This window comes from Protopterus annectens, chromosome 7.part0, assembly GCF_019279795.1.
Source record: "Protopterus annectens isolate FY-2018-M chromosome 7.part0, PAN1.0, whole genome shotgun sequence".
Taxonomy (NCBI): Eukaryota; Metazoa; Chordata; order Ceratodontiformes; family Protopteridae; genus Protopterus; species Protopterus annectens.
Window position 1 is genome coordinate 335,002,490 of NC_056739.1, and position 20,076 is coordinate 335,022,565.

A 20,076-nucleotide genomic window follows, 5' to 3' on the forward strand; every position below is an offset into this window, starting at 1 on the left:
GTATGCAGACATTGTTTATACAAAGGTCTTTTTTCTTGTGACATCCCTCCAGAGGAGGATGCATATATGGTGCATAGATCCTCCCAAAGAGATGGCTTTCCCTGACTTTGAGTCAGTCCTTACACAAGTGAAGTGCATGAGCACTTTCTAGTCAAAAAAGGAAATTTAAGAATTGATGGCAACTATGAACTAAAGCTGAATTTACTTTAGCTTACATGTGCCGTGTGCCTTTCATTAAAACATTAGGAAAGGGAAATAACTATCTAATTTAGTCTTCCCAGTCCTGGCACTGGGGGACAAGAATTACTTCCAAATCCTTTCCAGTAGCAGCTGTTCCTTATGCATGAAACTACAAAGATCACTCAAAGCAGTGACAGTTTTGACATCTGAGGGAAAAGTGTAAGGGAAGGGGATGGTCAGTTCATCTTAGACTATAAAAAGATACTTTGAACAAAGGCCTGCAATTTAGCTACTTTGTGGTTGCAGCTGTTTAACTCCTTAGTATACTGTAAAACAAGCTGTGAGACACACAAATGAGGGCCCTTCAAGAAATAAAAGCAGCAGCCCTGTTACAGAAGGAATATAAGATGACAGTGACACTAATCCCATTATATGTCAGTGGTATGAGAATATGCCACTACTTCCTTATGTCTAGCATGACTCATAAAGCAAACGTGAAATGGATTATGGGAAAGAGGCTTGAAGGAAAAAAGATCACATTGATATGTCAAGCCCTATTGGGAGTCAATTTGCAGAAAACATATAGAAGTAGTCAGTGATTTTAAGGTGTTAAAATAGTTCAGAAAACAGAAAAAATTAGATTTTCAGTTCTAAGGTGAAGTTTTCCTTTAATAAATGATTCAGTACATTTTCAGTAGTTGCAGAGGATTACGCACTTACAGTTCCGGATGCCAAAAACAGGTGAGGCAAAATGATGGAAATTACAGTAACTGTACATCACTCCATAGGAAAAAACAAGCATGTGGGGGCTGGAGAGGGTTTTGAAGAAACTGGAAACAAGGATGTGTTGGGCTGCCCATCGTGCAAACAAAATCAATCACCAAAAAGTCATTGACCAAGGACCTTTCATTTCAGATGACTTAGAAAAGGAATGTTGTCTAGATAAGGCAGTGTTTAAACTGGTGTCCAAAAGGCAGGATGAATCTGTAACAAGGGTATAGCCAAAGAATTACATATTGTACTTGCAAACTTTCCTTTGTGGCATTTAAAAAAAAAGACTCTTCTACTAATCTGTCAAAATGTTGCCTCCTCCCATAAACACAATAAATGCATTATTTGTATCTATTCCCTCTAAAACTATTAAATATTGTTTTTAGATTAGCATTTCTGCCTTAAGCAAGCTATGTGCATGTTGCTGGAGGCATTAATTTAGACTTTTACAGACATATTTTCTGAAAAAAAACACTGTTTCTAAGGGATGCTCAGAAAAATGTATATGGAGTACAAAGAGTGTGCCTGGCTACACCCTTGATTTGTAATGCTGAAATTGGAAGCAAGAAAAAATGTGATGATGAATACGAATCACTGGAGTTTGAATCAGACCAGGATGAGTTAGCAGAATAATGTGATTTAACTTTCTGGTATGGTCAAACTGGTAACTTAACTATATTCAGTTCTGGATGTGATCTGGATGGCCGATGTGGAATAGAGCTGGATGGCAAATGGTTCACAGTTAGTTCCAGATTTGGTATGGATGGCAACACATTGTGGGCTGTTACTTCCAGAAGCAAGGATGTCCCTGTTTTTTCATCTGATTCTGTTGGTTCATGTAGTCTGATGTCAATATACTTCGATTGTACTCGCCACAAGCAAGGGTCTTGATGTGCAACACATGGATCCAGGTACAGAGTCCCTCACAACAGATGGCAGTAGCAATTGTAAGCAAAGCCAAGTATAGTCCTTTTTATCTGGAGCTAAGTGAGCTTTTTCGGGAATGTACTTTACATTAGAGATTCTCCTGGCTGCAGGTCAAGATGGTCCTGTTCTGTAGGTCATTGGCCTGCATGCAGAATGACACTATGGTAATTCTGCAAAAAATAGCACACACATTTGCAATACAAATGCATGGTTTCCTCAATATCTTGAAATCCTAAGTTTTTAGGGAGAGGGGTATCAGGCATTCTCATGGGTCTGAGGCCTCTAGATGCTGCTGCATTTGGTAATTTTCACAAGGAGTGCATTTGCATACGACGTATATCAAAATCAGAAGAGTCTGAATCTGGCTCTTCTGCTATTTGCTTAGCAGGGGATGCCCACTGATAATCTCCCCCATCTAGAACAATTGGAAGTTGGGTAAGTGTGCCTAATCTTACCCAAATCACTAGTTTTTAATGAGTTCTTATTAAGAAATATTTTCAGTTTTCCCATATGCTTAACCTTTATTCCATATAAGCTATTTAATTATGTGGTAGTGGGGTCTAATATACAAGCAACAAAGGATTCTTGTCACAAGGACTGTGTTTCCTTGTCAGAACGCTAGAGTATCCTACACAGGAGAGAGAATGGGTTATAATTAAACATAAAGAAAAGGAACAGATAGTCACTTACATTCCTGGTGAAGGAATCCTAATTGTAGCTTTATATACCTCCTACCTCTTTGATAGAAGCATGTTTTTTTTATAATTGGTACCTGTACTACAAGTGGTTTAAAAATGCTGGGGTATGGGACTCCAGGCAGGTATATATTCAAGTATGGAAGAGAGCTGTACTGAATGATGTTGCTGACAGTTTGGTTTATAACCTGACCTAGTGGTGTGACTGGAAGTAACTTGGGCTGTATCTGGGAAGTGGTGGCAGTTTCTGTAAAATTCACCTCCACCTACCCTTTTGTAGAGGGACAGCTCTCAGCCTATTGAGGCAGGGATAGGTCATAATGTGGAGGGGGTGCAGAAGGTAATGACGGACATTCATTATTTTTGTCTGTCTATCTTAATGCTTTCATACCCTAGGAATCAGATTTCTTATCATTAATGTTACTTAACTGCCACATACCTACCTTCCACTCATATAGGATACATATTGCAGTAATAGGCTCTCTTTCACATAACACTGATAGTCTCCCAAACTCTCCAGTATCTTGGACTATTGGCTCCGCCCTGCTTTGTTTGCTATGCTCACTTCGCTCCCCTACCCTACCCCCCATTCCCACCCACCCCATATCAATTACATTTATAGTTATACACCACACCCTCTATCAGTTTCCTCCCACCCAATTAGAGTTTCACACCACACATATCACTTACAAACCAACACCCTTCACCACACCCTTACTATCATTCATTATTAGTATATAAAACCCACTTACTTTAAGTTACTACCCTTAAACACTCTTCACACTTCATCATGTCTGGTGAAGAGTGTTTAAGTTACTACCATTAAACACTCTTCACCAGACATGATGAACTATAAACAACAGTCCCACTTAATAAAAGTACTACTCTACCTATGTACTATCATCACCTTTCTCCTGCTCTCCTACCTCTCCTCTTACCACGCTCAACTACATATCAGTACCCCCCACAATGGCAAACTGAACCTCTATCCACTCCCCTGAAACTTTGTAACTTCCCTATCACACCACTAGACCTCACCTCCTCTAGATCAGTCTCTTACTCCCACTACAAACTGTCAGTCAGACCTAACCCTCACTCCTCATTAAGACATTCTAAATTACTACACAAATTAACTAAAGTGCATCTTCACCTACTCTACAAACTCATTCACTGTGGTGACATTCACTCTAATTCAGGGCCCACCACAATAACCACAGACTCTAATCAGCCAAATCCCCATACTATAGACCTACCTCCTCTCTCCTCTTCATTAACATAAATGCAAGAAGTATACTTAACAATATCCAGGACCTTCATGCCCTTCTAGCTGTATATAAACCAGAAATATCAGTGCTAACTGAAACATGGCTTAAACCAGAACACCATAATATTGAGATTACAGCCCCTGGCAATAACATAATACGCAGAGATAAAGTAGAGAAAAAGGGAGGTGGCATACCGATATTGTTCCAAAATCATCTCACCATTGAACAAATAGATTATAACACTCAAGAAATCAAAGATGTTGAACTAATCCTTGCCAAATTAAAACTAAACTCAAACAAACATCATTATTGCAGGTGGCTACATTCCACCGGGCAATAACCCTACTATAATGGAAAACCTGCTAAACTGGATCTCAAACTCCATGCCACAAGAAACTGTACTGTTAGATGACTTTAATATTGACTGGCTGAACTGCTCTATCCACACTCCAACTACCCACATTAACCTCCATAGATTTACCCAAATTATATTCACCGCAACCAGAACAGACAAAACCTCAAAACGTGAATCCATCTTAGACTGGATTCTGTTATCTGACCCCACTGTAGCATGGCACTCTGGCTGTCTACCTGACAGTCTAAGAGATCATCAACCAACCTACCTAATTCGGAACAGACCCCATTACATAAGCCAACCCAACCTCAGAGTAATATATAACAAAAAGACCTTTAAAACAACTGACTTCATCAATTCACTACAACTCTGTAATTGGACACCCCTAAAACTACTATTTCTAGATGATGCCGTACAGTAGTTTAACTCCACTTTCCTGCAAATCCTAAACTATCATGCCCCCTCCAAAACTATAAGATTAAAAGCTAACTATGCTCCATGGCTAACTAAAGATGCTAAGAATGCAATGAAAGAGAGGGATCTGACCTGGAGTCAATATGAAAAGAACAAAACCAGTAATCTGAGGCAAACCTACCAAGAACTTCGAAACAAAGTCAAAAAACAAATCAAACTAGTCAAAAGTAACTACTACAAAAACATGCAGGAAAAATATGCCAACAATCCTAAGAAATTTTGGGCTACAATAAATGGCATAATCCACCCAGGTAAAGCCACCACCCCAACCCCAGTACTACCAAACAACCATGACAACATTCCCACACAATTTAACAAGTTCTTTACTGAAACAGTCCAAACCCTTACCAATGCCCTCAATACCACTAGCAGCTCTATACCAGGTGCTAGCAAAACCCACCCTACTACTCAAAACAATACCACCAACCTTTCCCTACACCCTGTACCCACTAAAATTATGTCAAAGCTCCTTAAGAAACTCAGACCAATCACACTAGCTGCTGACACCCTACCAGCCGAATTCCTTCAGATAGCAGTAGACGCCATAGCCTATCCCGTGTCCATCCTCATAAACAGGTCACTTGCAGAATTCAAAGTCCCCACCCTGTGGAAAACATCACACATTATTCCACTGCACAGAGGGGGCAACTCCTTAGAACTCACCAACTACCGCCCAATCACAATACTCTCACCGCTATCCAAGATATTAGAGAGAGTTGTACATTCCCAACTACTTCGGTACTTTTTACAAAACAACTTAATCTCCAAAACCCAGCATGGCTTTAGACCACCCAACAGCACCACCACAGCATTACTATCATTTACAGATATAGTTAACCACAATAGAAACAAGGAACTATTTGTATCTTCTATTTACTTAAACTTATCTAAAGCCTTTGACATGGTAGACCATAACATTCTTCTCCAAACTTTATCTACCCTAAGCCTCAGCCCCTTCACTATATCATGATTTACTAGCTACTTATCTGGTTGACAGCATGCAGTCCTATGGCATGACCAGCTGTCCCCCCTGCTACCAGTATCCATAGGTGTCCCTCAAGGATCCATCCTTGGCCCACTATTGTTTTCACTATTCACCAATCAAATCAATTCCTCCTCACTCACAGCATCAGTAGTACAATACACAGATGACACCACCCTTATAAGTGCCATCCCAACCTTAAAGGAACTGCAAATCTTCACCCAAAACACTTTTACTCTAGCTGAAACATGGTTCACAAACATCAAACTTATTCTTAACCCCAAAAAAACTAAATTAATTCTTTTTGGCCCAGGTCATGCTCCCCCCCTGAACAACACTTTCACTATTCACCCAAAAGATAACATTCAAATCACTTCAAATGCACACACTAAACTCTTAGGTGTAGAAATAGACAATAACCTCACATTTGACATCCATATAGCACAAACCATTAAGAAAGTTAATAAAAAACTAAGACTTCTCTATAGGAACAAACAGTTTATAACTAAACAAACCAAAGCTCCTATTGCAAGAACTCATCTCTTATCCATCCTTCTCTATGCCTCTCCTATCCTTACTAATCTCCACCAGAGTGATGTGAACAAAATGGAATTTTGTTATAACAAAATAGCCAAGTTTGCTACTAAAACCTCATACAAATCCCACCACTGTCTTGCCCTTAACCAACTCAATTGGCTCAAGCTACCTCAACTACTTCTGTTAAATCAACTCACTATAGTTATCAGATATAAAAATGATGCTGGTAAATCTTTCTTTGCCTGCACTGTTGCCAAAATCTGGAACTCACTACCTAGCCAAATAACCTCCACTACCTACACTATTCAATTTAAGAAACTCCTGAGAACCCACTTCTCAAACAATTGGCTTTGTTCATGCTACTCCCCAGGTTAATTTGCACCAATACCATGTTCAAGGATTCTACTAAAGGTCTCCTAATTCCTTTCACTGTAAAGCTTAATAATCACTGGTTATTTCTGCAACAAAATATGGAGAGTACTCAAAATTTAGAAAGAGAAAAAAAATTATTTTCTTGTGTTTATATTTTATATTCTATATAAACCCTACTACTAGAATGCTGTATGTTGACTTTACTAAAGGAAATGTCAATCTATACATAACTTATATTTCTATGGAACCTATATCTCTGTATTTTATTCTTGTGTCATTTCTTTATGACATGCTATTGGAGCTTTTCTCCCCAGCCCTCTGCTAAAAATGGATGTGTCCAGTCGGACTTTCCCAGTTAACAGCTGTAAAATAAAATAAAAAATAATAAAAATAAATTATCCATCTGCAGCTATGACTTAGCAGAGTTGCATATTAAGCTTCCAACTACAGATTCCGTTTCCTTATTTTTCTTCTTGTCAGTCATTAAAAGCTGACCAACAGAAGCCTAGTACTCTATTACCCTATTGTTTCAGTTAAATTCTAGAAAAATCTAAAAAATAATCAAAAAAATACTTTTTTTCCAGAGCTCAGACCATTTTAACAAATAAGACAGCTTATTAAACATATAACTGCCTGGAGACCTATACTCTGGTGCTTTTAAACCACTTGTACTGGTACTCATTACAAAAAAATCCCTTTCATATCCAAGGGATAGGTATGCAACATGTAACTAAAATTAGGGTCAGAAGGGTCAGACATTCCCAGGGACTGAATCCTATCTGTTCCTTTTCTTTATAATTGATTAGAACCGAGACTCACTCATGAGAAGAATACTCTGTTTCTGACAAACTTGGGCCTTGCGACAAGGATATACTGCACTTAGACGCCACTACCACATAATTTAAATTGCTTAATGCTGTTAATATGAGTAATTACAGATGCATCCGATTTATCAGATGCATACAGTTTACCTGCTAACATTCAGTTAACACTAACGAAGAAAGTTTTAGTAAAACTTACCTGTAGAGACTTTAGACTCTGCTGAGATTTTAAAAGTGGATGTAGATACACCAGTAAGTTGGCTGACAGAAAACCTGTCACCCTTTTGAGCTCAGTGGCAATTTCTAATGCAGCAGCATGCAAACAGCTCCGAAATCTGAGTAGATACAGCACCATACTGTTAAGGTACCCAATAACTTTCACACGAGACAATCAGCAGAGAATAATCTTTTTAATACTTAGACATATACACACGTGGGAAATAAGTAAATGAAGGCCCTGTTTCCTCAAACTACAGAATACTGGACTTTTTTTTTCTTTCTTTCATTAAAAGCAACATTATTGTAGCAATCACAGTACAACCACTAACCAATTAAAATGAACACAACAGCATTAATTTTGCTAAGCTCTCACGACTGCTTGTTTGACATTCTATATTACACCCATGTTCAAAATCCCATAAAAGCTTTCTACCCAGAACAAATCCTTTATACAGTTTTTACTCTTTCATCAGTGTCCAATATAAGGCAGGAAACAAATCAAGATACATACTAAAGAACATTTTAGGAATCTGTCTTGTCATGAAAGCATATTATAAATTACATACACTAATATTTCCCCTTCATAAACTCCACTATGTTTATAACTATGCTGTAGTAAACAGTGTTCACCGAATGCATCCAGGACATGTACACTTTCTTATATTGCAATAAGTGTCATTGCACTGTGTTTTGAAAAATGTGCACTTAAAATATACCAAACCACCAGCTCAGTTTGCAGTGGACTTTTAGGGTTTACCTTTGTGCTTGTGATGTTATGAGGTTGGGCCATCTGTGCCAGGGAGAGTAGAGCAGGACATGTGTTCATACGCCAGCATAGCTAGCTGGAGTTTTGTAAAGAATTTTGTCATTTGAGTCTCTCACAGATTTGTACAGATGTTTGAATTAAAAATATATTTGTAAAGTTACTCATGTTAAAAATGCATCAAGAGTAGGTCCTACTGGACAATAAGAATGTATGCATGTATATTTGGTTGTATTGTTGTAACTGATAAAATGTGTATGTTTATCAGAGAACCCAGGAAGGGTGGAAAGTTTGAAATGGAGTTATAGCTTTCAGATGCTGCCACCGATCTTAGCAAAGCTCTGTGTGTCTGTTGTACCAGAGTTAGGTGACTAGAGGTGATGTCATCCTCTAACCAGCATCTGGTTTCTTTGAAACTCTCACAGCAGCACTTTAGAACATGACAGGAAAGATTTCTGTCAGGATATGTCACACATCCACATCACTAAATATTTTAATACCTTTCATTGTGTAATCCTGTTCCTCTGAAGAATCTGAGGAAATTGAAACCTGGTCAGAGGAAGCATAATCCTCCTCTTGTCTTGGGAGCATGACCAGGTCCTTTAGAGAGTATTTTTCACAACTTGAGAGTACTTATAGGTTCATAGCTAAGTACTAGGCTATCTGCCCAAGGGCATCTATATGCCTAGCCAGAATGTGTTGGCTTTCGCCGCCCTCTTAGATTAGTTCCCTGTGCCTCAGTCCAGCAGAGCCATTAGTTCCCTGTGCCTCTGTCCAGCAGAGCCACTGCAGTGATCCCCGGGGTAAATTTTCTGTTTCCCATCCACTCGTCAAGGTTTCTCTTGAAGAGTGTTAGTGAGGCACTCTGCCTAATGTAGATTGGAATCCTGTTCCAAAGCATGGGGAGTCTCTGGGACAGGAATCTATCCCTCCATCATGTCCTATTTATTGTTGTGGTGAGGTTTAGATCCCTAGAGCGTGTGGCTCTTGGGGATTTGTTTTTTTTAGGTGGAGCATGTCCATCAATTCTGTGTTGGACATGGCCTTGTATGTCAGGCAGAGATCACCTCTGAGTAAGCAGTATGCAACCGAGTACAGCTGGAGTTTCTTTAGTCAGGCTGCATAGAGCATATGTTTGAGGCCAGTAATCCTCTTGGTAAGGTACTTCTGTGGTATTTCCAGCTGTTGCAGCTGTCTTGTAAGGTACATCCCAAATGGGGTGTTGTACTCTTTGATGGGTCTGATGAGTGATGAATAGAGGGGCACAATAACCTCTTTTGCTCTAGATGTGAACCCTTTTGTGATTAGGTGGGCCACATAGAAGGATTTTCTAACCACCTTGGCAATATGATTATCAAAGGAGAGATTACTATCACTTGGGTCTCCAGATCCCTCATTACATTTTCTGTATTTAGGGGACTACAATGTATGTGGTAGTTCACGGGTACTTTGTTTTTTCCAAAAGGGATGGCTATGCACTTTTTGGCATTTAGCTTGAGGCCATGATTTTGACACCAGGTATCTGTCTCAGTGAGACCCTTCTGGAGGATGTCTGTATCAGCTGGAGAGTCAATTATGGCCCCCAGTTTGCAGTTGTCTGCAAATTTGGTCAGCCATAGTCCTCCTGTGCTTGCCTGTACCTCTGAGAAGTATATACCGAACAGGAGGGGTCCCAGGACTAAGCCCTGGGGGATGCCACTTGTAACTGGTTTAGAGTCAGACCTAGAGCCTGCAACTCTCACCGTGTGGGTTCTATCCATGAGCCAATTAGCAACCCATCTCATGACATAGAGGTTTGTGTTCAGGCTGGTGAGTTTGTCTATAATACCAGAATGGGGAATGGTGTTGAAAGCCTTTGAGAGGTCTAGGTAGGCTGTGTGGGCCTCCTTTCCCTCATCTAAAGCCTTGGTAACTGTCTCAAAGAAGTCCACCAGGTTTAGGAGGTATGATCTGCCCTTAACAAAGCCAAACTGGGTAGGGTCCAATGTTTGAAGGTTCCCAGTGTCTCTGTTAATGAATTCCATAAGGATGCACTCCATAGCCTTGCAGACCAGGCTAGTCAGGCTTACAGGATGATAGTTCCCAGGGTCTGTTGTGGCTCCACCTTTGTGGAGCAGTATAACTGTTGCTGTGTGCCACTCTGTGGGTACATAGCCTGTAGAGAGGCCGGGTTTGAACAGTGTGTTTAGGTGAGGGGTTAGTTCATTTTGGAGCTCATGTAAGACACAGCCTGGGACACCATCTGGTTCCATTGAAGCTTTTTTTTGGCTTTGGATAGGGCTGTTTTAATCTGTGTGTCAGTGATTGCCGGGGCACTACATTCTTCTGGTATGATTATGGGCCCTTTACGGGGTGAGAGGAGGGATGAAGTTTGCACTAAACCTGTCTTCCAGAATGTTGACAATATCAGTCGGTTCAGTGTATTTTGTGCCATTCTGCACTAACTCAGAGCATATCTGAGAGTTTCCTCTTAGGTTCTTGACATAGCTAAAGAACACTTTGTGGTTATCTTTGGAGTCCTTGGCAATTTTTCTTTCGAAGCTAGCCTTGGATGATTTTATAAGGGATTGTAGTTTCTTGCTGATACTGATCAGGGATGTCTTTCCTTCTTGTGATTTTACTCTTTCCTGCACTAGTTTCCTCCTTCAGTTGTATAGCTTGTTTATGGCAGGGGTCCACCAAACTGGATTCCTTTTCTTGGAGGAGTGAGTCTTGGTTTTGCTTGGGATAGCACAATCCATGCATTCTTGCAGGTGCTCATAGAGTGCCTTTGTAAGGGATTCAGCAGCTTGGACAGCATTGTCCTTTAGCATGGGGGCTGTGAACCTTTCCATCTTGGTCTTAAGTAAAGTGTAAAGAATACTTTTGAAAAATTTTTTATGGTGGTTTCCTTGATTGGGGGTGGGGGCGGAATGTGGATAACCAGAGTGATTAATCTATGGTCTGATCTAACCAGCGAGGGTTTGACCTCCGGCGTAGAACACCGGTCGCCCATGTTGGTGATGACCAGGTCCAATATTTTATCACCTCTGGTGGGGGTGTTGACCAGTCTATCCAGGGCATCTGAGTTTATAAATTCTAGGAAGCATTGGGCAAGGGAGTTAGTACTTGAGTAGTTCTCCCAGTTAATGTTTGATTAATTGAAATCACCCAATATTAGGGCGTTTGGTAGGACCTTCATATTTTTCAGTGTCTCCAGAAACATGGAATGGGGGTTCTGGGTCATGGTGAGTGATCTGTAGCAAGCTACAATTTGAATTGCAGTTTTGCCTGTTGTTAGTTGCACATGGATGATCTCTGAGGCATTGTGCTGTGCCACTAACTTGGAGGTGTGGGTATCCTTGATGAATATAGCTACACCCCCACCTTTTGTGTTTCGGTCTGGGTTCTGTGACAAAAAGTATGGTATGAGTTATAGCCTGGTAGTGCTGGGGTGCTCTCTGGAGCCTTAAACCAGGTTTCTGTTACTGCACAGATATCGATGTTTTCCATACTGAGGAGTGCCTCGAGTGCATGCATTTTGAGGTTTAGACTTCTGGTGTTGAGTAGCATTACCTTCAGTTTTTGGTTACTTGTGCTATTTATGGTGGTGGGTTTGTCTTTTGAGCCTTTCCTAAAAAAGGCACCATGGGGGCGGCAAAAGCCTTGGCCAGTATTCAAAAGCCTAAGGGTGACAGGTGCAAGCCATCTCTTGCAAAGCAATGTGGCTTATCGAGCATGTCATCCCAGGTGGACAGATACTGGATCCCCTTTGAATGACACCAGAAAGTTAGCCAATTGTTGAAATTGATCATTTTTTTCTTTATACTGTGACATCATTCTTGTTGAGGGCAGGATGCTACTCAGGGTCAGGGTCATACTGGCCTGGGCTACGTGATCAGAGAGATCTTCCATGTCTCTTTTCATGTAGTCCAGGGAGGTACGTCTCAGGTCATTGACACCAACATGGACAATGACAGAGTCGTATTTGTACTTGTTCTGGAGTGACCTGCGTGCTTGTGTTATGTGGTGGATCCTGGCACCTGACAGGCAGCTAACTTTAACCTTCTCCTTGTTCAGCCTAGTTAGTGGGACATCAGTGTGCCTGACTATAGAGTCTCCTATTACTAGTGTGTTGGGTATGTTACTTTGCCTTAAGGGCTGTGATTGCGTGGCACACTGATTATGTGAAGTATGTGTTTCATGGTTTGTGATGGGGTGTGGAGGTTGCTTGGGTGACTGCTTTGGAGGTCTCTGTTGCTTTTGCAGATTTTTATTTAGAGCCTCCGAGTATGTTTTTGTGTATTTATGTGTGTTATTTGCCAGTGTTGGTTTAGTAAGTCTATGTGAGACTGGTGGTGTGTTGCAAGTATTTTCCTTCTTCTCTTGACTGTCAGTTCCAGTCTTGGGTTGAGAGAGCTTTGCCTCCAGTTTGGCTGTATAACTGCATCTCTCGCATATATTAGTGTTTGGTGGTAGGAGGAGAGGGTTGTCTGTGTACATAAGGCATTTGTAACATTGCCTCAAAATGCCCAGATTCACCAGTTGGACTGGAGAGTACACCTGAAACTGCCCTTTAGACATGCCTAAATAGGTAAAGTGAGCAGTTTTACTGATTAGCTGGTAGGGACGAATAGAGAGCCTTGTCTTTCTGGACAGTATAGGGGGTCTAGTGCTAGGGTTAATTAGTGCTTACTATGAGTTTTGAGAAAGTGCTGGGCTGTGAAATGAATGGTTTGAGTGTTTAAGTTGAAAATTTGTCTAGTTTCAAGGGAAAAAAATTGAAGAGCAGACTTCGTGGAGCTGGGAATAGTTTAACCCTAGCTAACCGGCACTGCCCGGCGTGCAAAACCATGCAAATGTGTTTTTTATAGCAGGGAAATGAAAGAGATAGAAATTAGCCCAAAATGGCCAATAAACTACTAACTATTGGGCTACAGCAAACAGGGCGCACAAATTTCAGAAAGAAACAGATCAAATAAGCAGGCACAATAAGCCTTTAACCAGAAATTTCCAGCTCAGAAGGGCAGAATCTAGCCTCTCCTCCTACAAGAATGCAGACTACAAACCTTCTTAATGTAAATTAACTGGCCTGAAGCCCAAGTACTTAAACCAGAACTAATGCGCTTTTAGAATAACAGACACTGAGCCTTCAATCAGCAATTTCCAACATAGAAGGATGTAAGCTGCCACAACAATGCAGTCCACAAACCTTGCTTGTTTAGTGACATTGTGGTCACTTCTGAAAGCCTTGCTGCTTTGGTCATATCCTACCATTTGTATTAGCATTAATTATACACAGTATAATTGGGTACTCTTTATAAGAGCCTTAGGGTAGCTGACTGGTGGCAGTGTGATTACTTCTGAGTCTGGGCAGAAAGGGACACAGCTAGTAAATCTGTTCCAGCTTTGCCCAGGTGTGTGTGTGTGTGTGTGTGTGTGTGTGTGTGTGTGTGTGTGTGTGTGTGTGTGTGTGTGTGTGTGTGTGTGAAAGTAAAATATCAAAGTGTCTGTGTCAGCTACTGGGAACAGGGACACAGAGCTCCAAAGTGGTCTGTGTAAGGTTTTGTGTGGGTTTGGAGAGAGGAGAGTCCAACCCCAGTCTGGCGTGTGCTTCATGTGTGCTCTTAAGGGAAATTGTGCTTAGTGCAGGGAGCCGCATCTGGAAATACTGTGTGAATCCATCTTTCCTCTTAGTGACCATCCCTCACTGGAGTCAGTGGTGAGGATTAAGTCTGCTTGATTGACAGCCCAGAGTAGGGACCCATCATAGTGCTTTAGAACACTTTGAGTTATTTTCATGTGTACTTTGTAGGTTTGTGTAATGTGTTTTGTAGTACATGAGGTTAGAAATTACCATATAATGTCTGAAGGTTTTGTTGGGAAGGAAATTTCTTCCAGAGAATGACCATGGTTTCTCTTTGGTGATGTTTGTAGATTTGGTTTCTTGTGTTAGCCGAGGAACCGGCATGTGTCTTATTTCTGTGCTGTGGTGCTATTTATGTCTAATATACAAAGAAATGCATTAGTTAACAGTACTGCTTTAGGTAGATAGCGTATCAGTTGCATTTGGCCAGTAGGTTATTGAATTTCTCCCAGGTTAATTTACTGTTCTATTTCACCAGTTATTGGGCATGGCTTTGTTTTTTGTTCATCAAATGGTATGCACTGGGTTGTGATTATTAATGGTGTCTGGTAATAAATCTACTGATGAAATGTATTCAGGATTATTTCAAGTATGCCAAATTTACTTAATGTTTTATCTAAATTAAATAGGTTGTTAAGCTCTACAATTTCTCACAATTAATAGAAAGTTGATGCAGTCCTTGTGTGTGTTTATGTATGTTATGTTGCAATCAGTGCTGACATTTCTTGATTTTGATTTGCTTTATAGTTGAAGTGATTCACGAAAGAGACTACTAAAATGGTGTTTGGGTATCACTGAGAGGTATGTACACTGCTTAGAATTTTGTATTTAATTTGATGTAGATATGAATATTTCAGCATTATGTAAAGTAGGTACTGGGCTTTAGGGGAGGTGTATTACAGCCATACTAACCACCTGCAAGTATCTCCTGCTGTGATGTATCCAGGAGCTAATATTTCATCTATGTTTGAATTATGTTCATTTGTCATAAGGGTATCAAGTTTCTGAATGTGCCATCTATGAACTTCTGTAGCTTTATTTCCAAAACTTCAGTAGTTTGTGGACTGTTAGACCAAAGATGTAGCTGGGGATTGGAATGTTATGCTTTAAGAATTTCATTTTAGCAAGGGTACCCAGATTGTGATGAATATTTTTGCAGCAGAGCACACTGTGTCAGGAGGTATGATTCTGAGGTGATGGATATGATGTAAACAAATAGTAATTTATGGTATTTGTGACTGTACATAAATGAGAAGTAACATGAATGAGTATATTGTTGTGGTTTTGCTACTGAAAATGTAGTAGTTTGTAGCAATGGCAATTTTGGCATGTTAATGTGATGATTTGCGACTAAATTAAGACTTGCGCAGTAGATAATAGAAGTTTAGGTCCAGTATTGTGCAGTTTTAATATTATAAAAAAAGTAACTGAAGTATGACTGAAACAGGGAATATAGGACAGGCTGTGTGGGTAAGTGTGTACTGTTGGTAATGTGTAGCATTTATACAGCCGTCATGGTTGTGTGCTTCATTTAAGTTGTATGAATGAGTATTTGCAGTAACTAAGAACAGAGGAAGTGATGAGTAATTATAGAGGGGAATGGAGCTACAGACATAGGATCTCCAGGGGTTGATGGAGATGGCAGGAAAGCAGGCTTAGACTGTATAAGAGCCAGTGAGTGCAGATATGCACATTTGCTCAGGTAGCTAACAAGCACAGTGCCTCAAAATGGAGGTAAATACTCTGCAGAAAATTTATTTTGACAAGCAATTGTTGGTCACTAATAGAGTATACTAAATGTCACAGATATATAGTGCACAATCAATAGCACCTTTTATGAGTGACATACGCGTAAAATAGTGAAATAGCTAAGGGGACCTCATAATGGCACTTTGAATCCTGTACCTATAAAACACTGAAGTTCAGCAGTTCACTGATGCCTGCTTAGGAGTAGTAGCAGTTGTAGCTGTCATTAAACTAATATTGTGGCTGGACAACCAGCAAAAGGAAGTAACACTCTTAGAAGGAAATTGATAAAAACAAGGTATAATGATTTCCAAATTGTAATTTGACTAATACTGATTGGAGCTTGTTGATAGCAAATCAAGTTAATGCATATGTACATGGATTCATTACTAATGCATCTCAAAGTTTTGCTGCTCTGTGTCACTAGCTCAGTGGAAACTGTCTTGGAAGGTCTACCAAGAGTGAGAGCTAGCTTCATGGTAACACTGCAGCTACTGGACCTGTACAGTGATGAGCTGCCTAGGTAATACAGTGCTGCTGAAGAGGGTTATTGATCATAATCATTGTTAATCAGCATAACATGGTGTTCTGATGTCTGGTATATTCTGTCTTGGTCAGGGGACTGTTAGCTCATGTTCCTCAGGAGACAGCTTGGTTATTAATCTGCAGAGCAAGCGTCTTTGGGAAAGAACTAACTCACTGTGTTTGTGGTTTGGAGGACTAATGAGAAGTCAATATAGGCTCATAAGTACTAGGCTAGCTGCTCCTGTGTGCCATTTTATGCCTAGCAAATTTCCCCTTTTGTGCTTGAAATAACTTATAAGATTTAGTTATACATTGACCATGCCACTCCTATGGTCTACCTATGGTCTATAATTATATCTTACCCCTAATGGGAATAACTGGAATCATACTGTACATAATTTGAGGAGACCGATGCATGGCATTTAGGAGCTGCCTCTGTCCATTAGTGGTGAAGGAGACAGTTCTGGGGTAAATTTTCTGTTTCCCAAACGCACATCTAAGTTGCACTTGAAAATGGACAGGGATGAACTTTATGTAGCCTAATTATAAGCAAATGGTCACCCATGTAGCTGCGTAGGGTGTGTGTGTGTTGAAGTTGTCTGCAGAAGAAATACAAAAAAGTTTGCTGGTTTGGGCAAAAAAAATGTTAAACAGCAACACTACATGGTGGGCAAGTCAAAAAGAGGGTTATCCTTTGGTCAAGATGTACGGGTTTGGGACCAAATATCAAAATGTTGCTAAGACTGAGAGCATTCTTATGACTGGGTTGCTTATTGGGCTTAATGTGTCAAGGGATACATTTGAATATGTAACTTGAATGGCTGTGCAAGTAGTTTTAATGGCATCTGAGGGGCATGGGCATAGGCAGAGGAGAGTTAAGTGTGAATGTGCTTAGGTGAGCTAGGAAGTCTTATCCATATCTGAGAATCTGCATGGTAGTTTACTGTGTGTAATTCGGTCAGCCTTCCTGACTACAGTAGTTTAGGATGGACCTATGAAGGAATGGGAAGGCTTCAGGCTGAGAAGAGTCTTTAGGTATTAGTAATCCATCTGTCATGTGTGAATGTTATTAGTATGTATGCACTAGAAGATCTTGCATACTTGTACACTTAATTCCACAGTGGACAATGTCTGAAGGGCTGAGTCTGTGTAGCTGTTAGAAATGAGTTTCTTCAAGTAGGTCTATGCTTAAAACATTCCCAGAAGGAAAGAAGCTTATTGTTGTTGCATCAATAGGCGAGTGTTTGTTGCACATTTATATAAATCTGCACTTATGTTTTGAACAATTATGTGACTGCATGCAAGACTTAACATCCTGAAATATTAGAGATACAAGATATACTTAAAAGTGTGCATCTTGTACTATTTTTATTAGTGAAGACTGGAACAAGTGCTCTGACTATAATTTGGGCACATTGAGTTTGAGTAGTGGCTAAGGCAATTATTTGAGCTGGCTGGGGAAGAGGAGGAATGAATGGGCTCTGCTAGTATTCTGTCTTTTGTGGGAGGAGTCAGGAGTGTGGCAAATGTCTAAGGACAACCAAAGTACACAGGTTCCATGCTGGAGACATTTCTGGGCTTATGTTACTCATTGAATTCAGTGAAAGTCCATGTCATGGCTGTTGCATGCCCGACCCTTAAGCACTTACTGGGCTTGTAGTTGGGTAATCCTAAAAAGAAGAAAAAAATTGAAAAATGACTATCCCACTCCTGGTATACCCGATCCTTTCCCTTGGTACAAATATGCTGTTAAGGTATTTTGGAGGGGAACAAACATATTAGGGTAGATGGGGGGGGGGGGCTGTTTGGTCAGTGAAGGATGGAGAATAAAGAAACCAAAACAAAAAATGCAAAGATGATGAGACCATTATTCTGGTATCAAACTGATTTTTTTCCTTGAATGTGTCAGGCATATTTCAGGAATTTTTTTTACATTTGTTTACATGTTCTGAACATCATCAACACTCTTTTCCCATTATCTACATGGTGTCATGTTAACTGTAACAACCAACAATACAAGACAGCACTCGTATTGTTGGTTGTTGGATTTTATAAGAAGACTGAGCACTTGGTGACTGTACCTGCACAGAACTTGGTTTCTTGTGTCATGTTAACTGTCTCAGTCTCTTTCAATTTAATGCCACATTCCGGCCTTCTTCGACACTCATGCCTGACTGTTGCAGATCTTCTCTCACACAGTCCATCTACCTCTTTGCTAGATGACCTCATTTCCTCTTAACATTTTCCTGTCTGGCCCAATTTTTCACCAGATTGTCTTCTGCTTTTCTGCACATGTACCTGAACCACTATAATCTGTTCTCTTTGATATTTTCTGCAATTGGAGCTACTTTGGCTTCTACTCTTATGTCCTCATTTCTTCATCTGTCCCACGGTGTGCATCCTGCCAGGTTTCTCAGGCACTTCATTTCCATCACCTCTAGCTTTCTCATCTGCTAGTACTGGGGGTGTACATCAAAACATCGAATAAACATTATCGAATCTGACTTCATTGAACCCACTTCATAGAATTTTCATTATATCAAAGTCCCAGAACAAAAAAACAAACCCCAGGAAAGAACCACTTGACCACTAGGACAAAACAAACAGAAAAACAAAAAAAAACTGTAAATGGGGTGGGGGGGGCCCAACTAAATATACCAACGCAGAGATCACACTACAGTGGAGGAAGGGCAAAGTTCACCATGTAGGCCGAGTGGTTCCTTTCCTGGAGTTCATTTTCCTCATTGTTCCTGGAGTTCGATATAATGAAGATTTGACAAAATGGGTTTGATGAAGTCTGATCTGATGATGTGAGCATTCGATGTTGTGAAGGGGATCCAGTACTGGTCGCATCACTTTTTTGTGCACCTTACTTTTCAATTTTGTTGGCATTCTGCTGTCATACACTACACCTGACACTCTCTATGCCACTTGAATGCAGCCCCTCTGATTCTAGTTTTGACCTCTTCATTCAGACTTCCCTTCTCCTAAACCACCCCTGCCAGATGCTTGAAGCTATAAATCTGTTCCACTATCTTCCCTTCAAATTCTCGGCTTATTCTAACTACCCCAATTTTCCTGTCATCGCCACTGTCTTATCTGTACTTAGCTTCATCTCATGTGCCTTCAGTTTTGCATTCCATTCTCCTATCTTTTGAAGTTTTTGCTCAGTCTGTCTGTAATACCACATCATCTGCATACAAAATCTTTGTTGATCTGTCCTCTCTGACTTGTTTGCCAGTGTAGTCCATCACAAGTATGAACAGCAGGCTCAGAGCTGAACTCTGGTGCACACCCACTCCCACTGAAAACTCCTCTGTGAGACTGAACACTCCATACTCAAGTCATTGGGTCTTGTACATAGCCCGCATTAAGTCTACTAATGTTTCTTGGACTTCAAACCACCTTGGGAATGCCAAAAATCAGCTTTCTTGGGACCTAGTCATGTGCCTCCTCCAAATCTAGGAATGTGCAGTTGAACTCTTTCCTCATCTATAGCTTCTTCATCTGAGTCTGCTGTTTTCACTGACTTCATTTTCCTTAGTGCTGTTCTTCTAGGGTGGGCTCCTCTTCTGTCATCGTAGGGTGTGTCTGGGCAGCACAGCTTTTGTGGGATTTTCTTCATTCAGAAGCTGCTGGAAGTACTTCTATCTGCCTTTGTCTTGTGAACTGGTGCAGTTTGTTGTTGGCATCCCTTATGAAGGGTATCTGACCATCTTTATCTTTCTGCCTATGCCTTGCTACCTGATAGCTTTTGTGTCACCTACTGAGTCACTTTCCAGAAGCAGGCAAAATCCATCTGCCCTTTTCTTTGCTGT